Here is a 10,449-nt window from a genome sequence, read left to right as displayed (position 1 = left end):
TTCTATACACCAAATATAGTTGACCTATTGCATATAGTATTAGAAAAATAGACCAAAACTCAAAATTTTAACTTTGACCATTGAACCATGCAAATAAGGTCAAGGTCAGATGACACCTGTCAGCTAGACATGTACACCTTACAATCATTCCATACACAAAATATAGTAGACCTATTGCATATAGTATGAGAAAAACAAACCAAACCACAAAAACTTAACTATAACCACATGACCATGAAAATGAGGTCATGGTCAGATGACACCTGCCAGTTGGACATGTACACCTTACAGTCCTTCCATACACAGAATATACTAGATATATTGCTTATAGTATCCGAGATATGAATTTGACCACTAAAACTTAACCTTTTTCACTGATCCATGAAATGGGGTCGAGGTCAAGTAAAAACTGTCTGACGGGCATGAGGACCTTGCAAGCTACGCATATACTAAATGTAGTTGTCCTATTACTTATAATAATTGTAATTTTAATGTTATAATTAACACTGCCATTAAAGCGGGAATCAAAAATAAACTGACAACGCCATGGCTAAAAATGAAAACGACAAACAGACAAACAATAGTACACATGACACAACATAGAAAAATGAAGAATAAACAACACGAACCCACCAAACACTAGGGGTGATCTCAGGTGCTCAGGAAGGGTCAGCAGATCCTGCTCCACATGTGGCACCCGTCGTGTTGCTTATGTGATACCAAATCCAGTAAATAGTCTAATTCGGTAGGTCACATTCATGAAAGGGAAGGGGATTGTAGTTACGACGTAAGGAAAATATCATGAGGCATCTATAAATTAAGTATGAAGCATCCATGTCTTCCACCTTCTAAAATATAAAGCTTTTAAAAAGTGAGTTAACACCGCCGCCGCCGGATCACTATCCCTATGTCGATCTTTCTGCAACAAAAGTTGCAGGATTGACAAAAACGGCTTCTTACTTGATGAAATTTAACTGGTGACTTTCCAAATGATTTCAAATGCTTTTAACATAAAAGACAAATCAATCATAAACGCAATTAAAGATTAAGGCCCAATTTGTCATGATTGCATATATGGGTAAGTTTTTGTCTATGGAATAGTTTTTAAAACCTATAAACTCAAATTGAAAAAACATGTTAATATTATGAGAGACAACACCATAAACATCTGATTTAACCTGTTGCAAAAAGCACTTGTGTTTGTCAGGTGAAACAGCTCTTCTAGTAGCAGGCAAACGTACCCTGAAAGTACAACTTTTACTTTACAAAAATTATCAAAAGAATTATTGGCAATTAATCTGTATAAATAGACAGCTATTATATGTTTTAAGATAAAATCAATTTCATGACCGATAAAGAGATGTTGTTGTTTTTTTTTTAAATTGATATAGTCTTGATATATAAAAAGTAAAATAACAAAAATACCGAAAATTCTAAACGGAAAGTCCCTTACCAAACAGCAAAATCAAAAGCTCAAACACGTCCAATGAATGTATGATAACTGTCATATTTCTAACTTGATACTGGTAAATTCCTTTTAGTGATACAAAATCACACGATATACAGCATTCAACTAAAAGTGGTGGTCTAGGTGAAACAATACCAACAGGACAACGACATAAGCACACTCTTTGCTGTGATTTTGTACCATACAACCAAATTACCTGGAATTTTGTAATATCAATATATAATTGAATCAGAGCGGTGATTCGGACCAGTCCTAATTAAATTTGATTGTCAAAACTGAGTCGAGACAGGTCGAACTCATCCTAACAAAGTCCATTCTATGTTTATAGGTTATGTCTAATATTTCTTCCCTGTGAATCAATGTAAAGTTAAATCCGCAGGGAAATTGGATTGTTTTCAAGGAAAAAAATATTTGTATTGGTAGACGGGTAATGGGTAATTGCTGACCTGGTACAATTGCTCAGGTGATACAGAACTTAGAATGTGTGTGGTTATGTTCCGGACCATATGAGTATTTGGACCATACGCGTATGGTCATGACCATATGGGTATATACTCATATGGTCCGACCATACGCGTATAGTCCGACCGTACGCGTATGGTCGGGGTAATTAACACTCTGTTACAGTTTACTTTTAATCACCTCCAAACCCTTCATATGGTATGACCGTTCATTAAAAAGACGTTATCATATAGGTAACTTTATTATTATACTATAATAAAACGATTAGATAATTAGAAGTTTCACACAGTTAATTTTACCTCCTTGTCAAAACTATAATAAACACATTTTATACCGATGGTCATTACCGATGGTCATTACCGATGGTCATTACAAATTTGTTATTACGAGTGAATGGCAATATGTCGACTTAAAAAAATAAATTCCAAAAATTTCTTAATGAACTGTTTCACAAGAAGTCACTGGAAAGTAACATAGTTTATTTATTTATAATATAATAAGTTGTCTTGTGAGTATGGTGTATTGCAGTCATGCTACGATATTTGAGATCTAGAGTCAGAAAAACATCGTAGACATATACGAATGCCCCAAGACCTCGGTATCACTGTACACAGCTACAAAAAGGCTATCTTTTCACATGCAAACAAAAGGTGTAAATGAAAAGAATCGTACAAAACCAAGACTTGCAATTGTAAAAAAGCTATGATACCGTGTGGAAGTATAAATGTCACCCCAAGCCTACATGCAAGAACGTAATTAGCGATAAAAACTAACTATAGCATCAATATTTAATTTTTACGTAGTACTTGAATTAAAAAAATAGTACATTGTCATGTAACCATCATGATTGCTTTTTTGGATATATATTTTTTTTATTATATTAAAACTTTCATAATGTAATTTAAAAACAAATATACCTCATATGGTCCAGCCCGTTAATAACCAAACGAGTATTATACTCATATGGTCCTACCATACGCGTATGGTCCAAATACTCATATGGTCCGGAACAGTTATACTGTATGTTGAGGGGTTTACTTTATAGAGTAATTAATTGTGGAATCTTCAGCACTCTGTCTCTGGTGTTCAATAAATAAAATCACTTAAATAAGCCTGGAGCAAAATGTGCGTTCTATCTGTGACCATTTGATACCACAAAAATTGAAAATTCCATCTAAAAAAGAATTTGGTAAGAGTGTTAATCATCATTTAAATGAATATAATCATACTTTGGTCTGATTGACACAACGATTTTTGAAACATCAATCGAAACGAAAACTGATATCAAGTAAGGCAATAGTACACAATGAACAAATTTAACACTGCATATACTTTATTTGCTCGATCTTTGATGTTCAGAAAAGATATTTTCCGAAAGAATACAGAAATAACATTGTCATTCCATAACAAATTAATGTATGACTAATCTGAACATACTCATGTAATTATTGTTAAACTTTATATGTATTTTATTCAAATATTAGTATGCAGGGACATTATGACAAACAGTCAATGGACTTAATACCAGATAAATGATGACGACCAGTCAATGAACTAAAATACCTTCAGCTGTACAATTCCCCTCACCTCCAAATTAATTTTAGTTAACAGCGTCTGAGGAATTACTAGTATATATCCCTGAAGCTTAACTTCTGACTTATTTTTCAAATTATCAGTGAATATCTACAGAACTTAATTAATATCAAAATGCTTTTACAAAGTAACAACTTAACGAACAAAACATGAACAGACATGATTTAAAATTGTAACATGCATGCACACAATAATGACAGTTTTCATGACAATAACACTGCTCGAGAAAAAAATTATTGAAAGGAAAGCTGTTACTGATAGTTCATTAAAAATGCCTGCAAATTGAGGTAATCTGTGTTCAAACAAACTATATCAACAATAGTGTGAGAGATGAACAGTTGGACGGCAAACGCCCGAATCTAACAGATAAAGGTCAACTTGTCGACACAAAAAGGACCCGTATGTAAAATGTTTACGCCTTCAAACAGCGCCACCTATGTTTTTTTTTCTACGGCATCTTTGAGAACGATGTCCCGTTCTGTAGTAAATTAAAACATTAAATTAACTTAAACATAGAACACGTCTGTTTGAAAACATGTGGCGTACTAAATTATAATCCTAGCTGGTACCTTTGATAAATTTTTACACCACTGGGTCGATGCCACTGCTGGTGGACGTTGCGGCCCCGAGGGTATCACCAGCCCAATAATCAACACTTCGGTGTTGACAGGAATATCAATAATGTGGTCATTTTTATAAATTTCCTGTTTACAAAACTTTGAATTTTTCGAGAAACTAAGGATTTTCTTATCCCAGGCATAGATTAACCTAGCCGTTTTTGGCACAACTTTTTGGAATTTTGAATTCGCAATGCTCTTCAACTTTGTACATGTTTGGCTTTATAAATATTTTGATATGAGCGTCACTGGTGAGTCTTATGTAGACGAAACGCGCGTCTGGCGTACTAAATTATAATCCTGGTACCTTTGATAACTTTTTTCTGACCTTGACCTGGTAATTAAGGGTCAATTGCCAATAGGGAGACTCTAGTGAATAAGAGTATGATCACATGGATCTTCATCTAACATGCAGAAAGACCCTGGATAAAATAGCGCGTCCGTTTGACTATTCTGGTGTATAGATTCGGAGCCACTTACAGATTAGGAAAGTTAAATCCGATGCCTCAATCAAGAAGAGATGCACTCTCCGCACATTAAAAAACCCTTGCAATGACTGGTTTAGGTATTCGGTTGCAAGGCAAAATTATGGCCCTATCCACTGTTCTACTTTTTTCCAGTGACAGTCCAAATCTCTAGCCATTTAACCATTTCTACCCATCTTGCCTGTTGTATCAATTGTCAATAATATTTCGTCCTTAATATGCAAGAAATAATTACCACTAGATTTAAGAATGTTTCAATGTAAATAAAGGCAACAGTAGTATGCCGCTGTTCAAAACTCATAAATCCATGGACAAAAAACAAAATCGGGGTAACAAACTTAAACCGAGGGAAACGCATTAAATATAAGAGGAGAACAACGACATAACACTAAAATGTAACACACATAGACAAAATCCCACGAGAATAACAAATATAACATATATATATATAACATCAAAACCAAATACATGAATTTGGGATAGACAAGTACCGTGACACGTCTTATCGCAATGTGAATTTACACTCAAAAATAAGAGAAAACAAACGACACAACGTTATAATGTAATACACACAGAAACGAACTATAATATAACAATGGCCATATTCCTGACTTGGTACAGGGCATTTTTAAAGGGAAAAATGGTGGGTTGAACCTGGTTTTGTGGCATGCCAAACCTCGCACTTTTATGGCCATGTGAAATATAACATCAAAATGACAACACAGGACTACAATATAAATAAATTGGAGAACACAATTGACAAAGAATCACACGAACAACAGCCAACAAAAGGCAACAAGTTCAAAATTTTAATACGCCAGAAGTGTATTTTGTCCACACAAGACCTACGTGTGACGCCCAGATACAAAAGTTTGAAAGCCGAAACGAGTACAAAGTTGAACAGCATCGAGGACCAAAAGATCAAAAAGGTTGTGCCAAAAACGACAAGGGTTTTCTGTTAGTTACCAGAAAATCCCTATAATTTAGAATAATTTATACTTTTGCAAACAGTAAATGTAATAAAATGAATATTCCAAAGATGTACATGATAAAACTGAAGTATTAACTAATTACAGGAAACAACTGAAATACATTTACATAACCAGACATTTGAAACACAAAAGTAGACACATCCGAATAAGTTTAAACCTCTACGCCAAGTGACGTCCTATTTGAAACTGAAAAATGACGAAAAAATTACGTCATTTGAATTTGTAAAACAGATCATCAAAAAATGAAAAATGACGTCACATAAGAATGAATAAGATAGAATTAGGTCTGATTTAAGATTATATATTTGAACTAAATACTGATATTGCATTTAATAACAAAGCACATTTTAATACTTATTATTATCAAACTAAGGTAGCAATTAACTATATTATAAAACTATGTCCGGTTTGTTTTGAATCTAACTTCAAACGTAAAAGATCGTACTGATTACGTTGAACGAAATCAAATCTGAAAAATGAAGGCGGTGATTAATTTTCTTTACCATAACACATAAATATAATAGAAAAGCCGTCAACACATTTGACAAAATCCGATGAGAATTACAAATATAACATTAAACATTTAAACTAAATACATGAATTTGGGATAGACAAGTACCGTACCACGTCTTATAGTAATGCGAGTTCACACTCGGCAAAACAGTCACAATCGGGAATAAGTCACGTTTGGTAATTAAAAGATTAGACGACATTATGACAAAACACAATCTGTAATTAAAAGATTAGACGACATTATGACAAAACACAATCTACCATGTGGTAAAAATGTCCTTAGCTAGTTTGGTCAACGACACATCGTATGGATCCACCAAATCGTGATGGTGTCCATAAAATTTACGGAGTGTCAATTTTAATCTGTCCTCCTCATAACTTTGTTGGAGCAGTTTCTGCGTAAGGAGCACACTCCTGTATATGAAGTCCGTATAGTGTGAACAAGCACGAGAATGTGATATGTAAACACCATACGAAGGGGCAGAGGGTATGTTACTGCTGAGAAATGGGAAATTGATAATTGGGAAGTTGAAATCGTCCCGTTTATCATAGATTTTCGTGTAAAGTCGTTCATCTACGTCAATATTGAGGAAAAGATCAAGGTATGAAGCAGTCCTTCTAGTATCAGTGGTATCCTTAATTTCAAGTTCACTTGGATATATAAGTATTGGCTGAAATATGGGTTATTCAATGATAGAACATCATCAATATATCGGAAAGTAAAATTAAAGAATTTCGCAAGGTGCTTTTTCTTTTTGTCTTTTAGAAGGTTCTGAATGAATTCTGCTTCATACGTAACAAATAAATAACTTTTTTCTAGATAAGGTCAGTTATCTAAGAAACACTTATCAACAGGGCAAATTGTTTATGGTGTTTAGAATGATTGTAAGGTGTTCATATGATCTTGACATCATTAAATGATGAATATTTAGTTTTCTTGAAACGGTATTTTTTTTCACTGTACAGATGATAGGTCAATTATCTATATGGTTTATTGAAGGACCGTACGGTGTGCATATCTTTCTGACAGGGTTTGTCTGACCATGACTTAATTTTGATAAAACGCTTATAATAGTAAGTGTTAGTAATCTTGATCTCAGACTTCAACATACAATTCATTTCTTAACGTCTAGTAGCAAATATTACATTCATGTGCAGGACGAGAATAATGAACAATAATTACAATAAGTGGGTCCTGTATCATGGGGTCGACCGAGATATGATAACCGTGATATTTCAAATGCCACTCGAAAAGTAGGTAATATTGGACAAGGACAGATATTCATCATTGCAACAGGTAACCTACGACCCCCTTCAAGTATTGTGACAAATGTTCTTAACGTGTAGAGTTCGTATGGCTCTCTCTAAATGAGGCTTCGTATTTAAAATCTCCAGTCTAAATGGACGTGGCTGTGAATTTATTCATTCCGCACAGCAAAACGAATGCCCCATTTTCGCATGGGTTTTACATAGCCATATATTTCTGTTACCCAGTTATATGTGGGGAATGCTAGTGAGACATTTAAGAATATACAGCCTTTTTGGTATAGTGTTTACTGTGTGGTTCACCATATTTGTGAATAACTCAGACAGCCAATCTTGCAGAAGGAAGTTTTTACTCTTAAATATACCAGTTAATGAAAATGTATGTCAGTGTTGTCAATTCGCTCGAGCATTTACTGTTAGTGAATGAGAATGTCAGTTTCTGTCACTGAAAATTAAGTTTCTCGGGAATCTATTAGTCTGTAAATGAGTATGTCCGTATCTCTCACTGCAAAACTTTAACGGACGCCAAGGTCGACGCGATGGGTACCATTACGGAATATCTGGTTACTTCGGATTTGCAGTTTTCTCGCGGATGTAATTAATTGTAAGAGTATATCAGTGTCTCTGACTTAGAATTGGCAGTTTATTCTAGGGTCTACTGGTTTGTGATAGGACGTGAGATTGTATCAGCCAGTTTACCTATTCTGTCTTGCAAGCGACAAATGTAAAAAAAAATTGTATAAGCATATCTGAATGATTTATGTTTTAAAGAAAAACACGTAGGCCTAATGCGTTATATTAATGTTATTATCTCATTTATATAACATCAACAAATTGTATCCATACCAACTTCGTCATTGACGTCATCTATTTTTAAGCTCAGCGTGGTACAATGAGTATGGACAAACGTTTTATTTCAAATTTATTCTTTGTGTTCTATATAATTTTATGAAGTACGTGCACTAAGATAAATAAACTCCATCTAAATTAAATTCGGTATATGTTACACCATAACTAGAGCTCTCCACATAACGGGACTAATACCCACGGTGCATTACAAATTATACCTGCATTCCAGTTGTTGCGAAGCGCAAGATTTGAACTTATACATTCTGTCATTGTGTTTTTTTGCTTTGATACTTTTTTGTTTTCATGGTCTTTCATTTTTGGTATTTGTACTGTGTCTATATGCCTTTTTGTGTTTCTTTTTTACATATGACGTGGCTCTGTACATATACATGCCGTCATTGTGTTATTGTGCTATGGTAGATTTTTGTATTATTTTCTTTCGATTTTACTAATGTGCTTTGTCTTTATGCCTTTTTGTGTTTCTTTGTTACATATTTGTTTCTTTGTATAGTGATTTAGATTATAGCACAATGCTGAATGCTTTACCCCTTTCTGTGACATTTTAACCATTTAAAAAAAAAAGTTTTGTTCACACATCGTTGTCAATATAATGTAATTTATTTGGCCTTTTTAACTTTTTTGGATTCGAGCGTCACTGATGAGTCTTTTGTAGACGAAACATGCGTCTGGCGTATATACAAAATTTAGTCCTGGTATCTATGATGAGTTTATTGATACGACTGTCATACAAGTGCAAAGTTTAGATATATAGCTAAAACACCAGGTTTAATCCACCATTTTCTACAAAGAAAATGCCAGCACCAAGTCATGAATATGACAATTTTTATACATTCTTTTAATGTGTTTGAACTTTCGGTTTAGCTATTTGGCAAGGGACTTTCCGCTTTGAATTTTCCACGGAGTTTGGTATTTTTGCGATTTTACTTTTTAGAGGAATACAATGAAAAAAATCCTATCAAAAACACATAAAAATTTAAAAAAAAAACAAATGTCTCGGAAATGTACGCATGTTATCCTTCTTTCCATGTTCCTTTCTTCAAATAGCTAATGTACTCATCAAGATAATTTTTTCAAATACAGGTTTGTCAAAATAAGAATTAAAATAAAGAATTTATGATTTTTCTATCGTAATGGCAAAGGTAAATTTATGTTCACAGAGACCTGATTCTGTATGGTTCACACACACTTCCCATAATGTATCCACATACCATGTCTAGTTAAATTAAGTTCTTTATTACAACTGTTACGCACTGGACACAATTTTACTATCATAGTGATGAATGATCTTCAAGGTCACAAATGGTATGCAGCTGACACAAAGCAGTATGGACGCACAGACAGACGGACAAGCGTATTTCCATATACCCCTAAACTTTGTTTGTAGAGGGTATAATATGCAAATGTTCATTTCTAGTGTTGAAAAACGTTACATATATAGTCATCAGTGATTTTTTTTATAAAGGACTTTTTGGTGCAAAAAGACTGATAGAGCACATCCAAGGTGACATCAAAAGTATCATGGTCCATTACATATGTTACTTTTTGTTTCAACAATATTAAACTGTTACAAGTGACTTCTTCCTATAACTGGTCAGTAAATATTGACATTGATTTTTAACATACCTTTATTAATTTGAGTCGGTTTGTTAATCCCAATAATGCATTCTTTTTTCATAAGTATGCTTTTAAATGAATCAAATACTTAATTAATATTCACATATATTTCAATATGTTGTTTTCAATATTCATATACATGTATTCATAAATTCCTGCCTTTTAAATTCACAGAAACAGCCTCCTTATGACTCAATTTTGTAGATTAGTTATCAGATGAGTATAGACTGATACTAATGTAACTATTCCGACATTACCTTCACATAAAGAAATGAACCCTAAAAGATCTATGTGCTTTTTGGAAATTGTAAAAAACAATAAAAAAAAAACAATCAAAACAATGGTTGTTTGATATATAGTAAATTTCATTGAATGAATGAATACAGATCTGTGTTAAACTTTTGTTTTTAAGTATGCTACTCGTACAAAAAGGAGGTACATTATTATGAGTTTCATGTCACATTGGTTACATTTTAATGTTGTGTTTCTGTTGTGTTGTAGTTCTCCTCTTGTATTTGATGGGCTTCCCTCAGTTTTAGTTTGTAACCCGGATTTGTTTTTTTCTCAAT

The sequence above is a fragment of the Mytilus edulis genome, chromosome 2 (genome assembly GCF_963676685.1).
Source record: "Mytilus edulis chromosome 2, xbMytEdul2.2, whole genome shotgun sequence".
NCBI lineage: Eukaryota > Metazoa > Mollusca > Bivalvia > Mytilida > Mytilidae > Mytilus > Mytilus edulis.
This window is presented reverse-complemented; position numbering follows the sequence as displayed.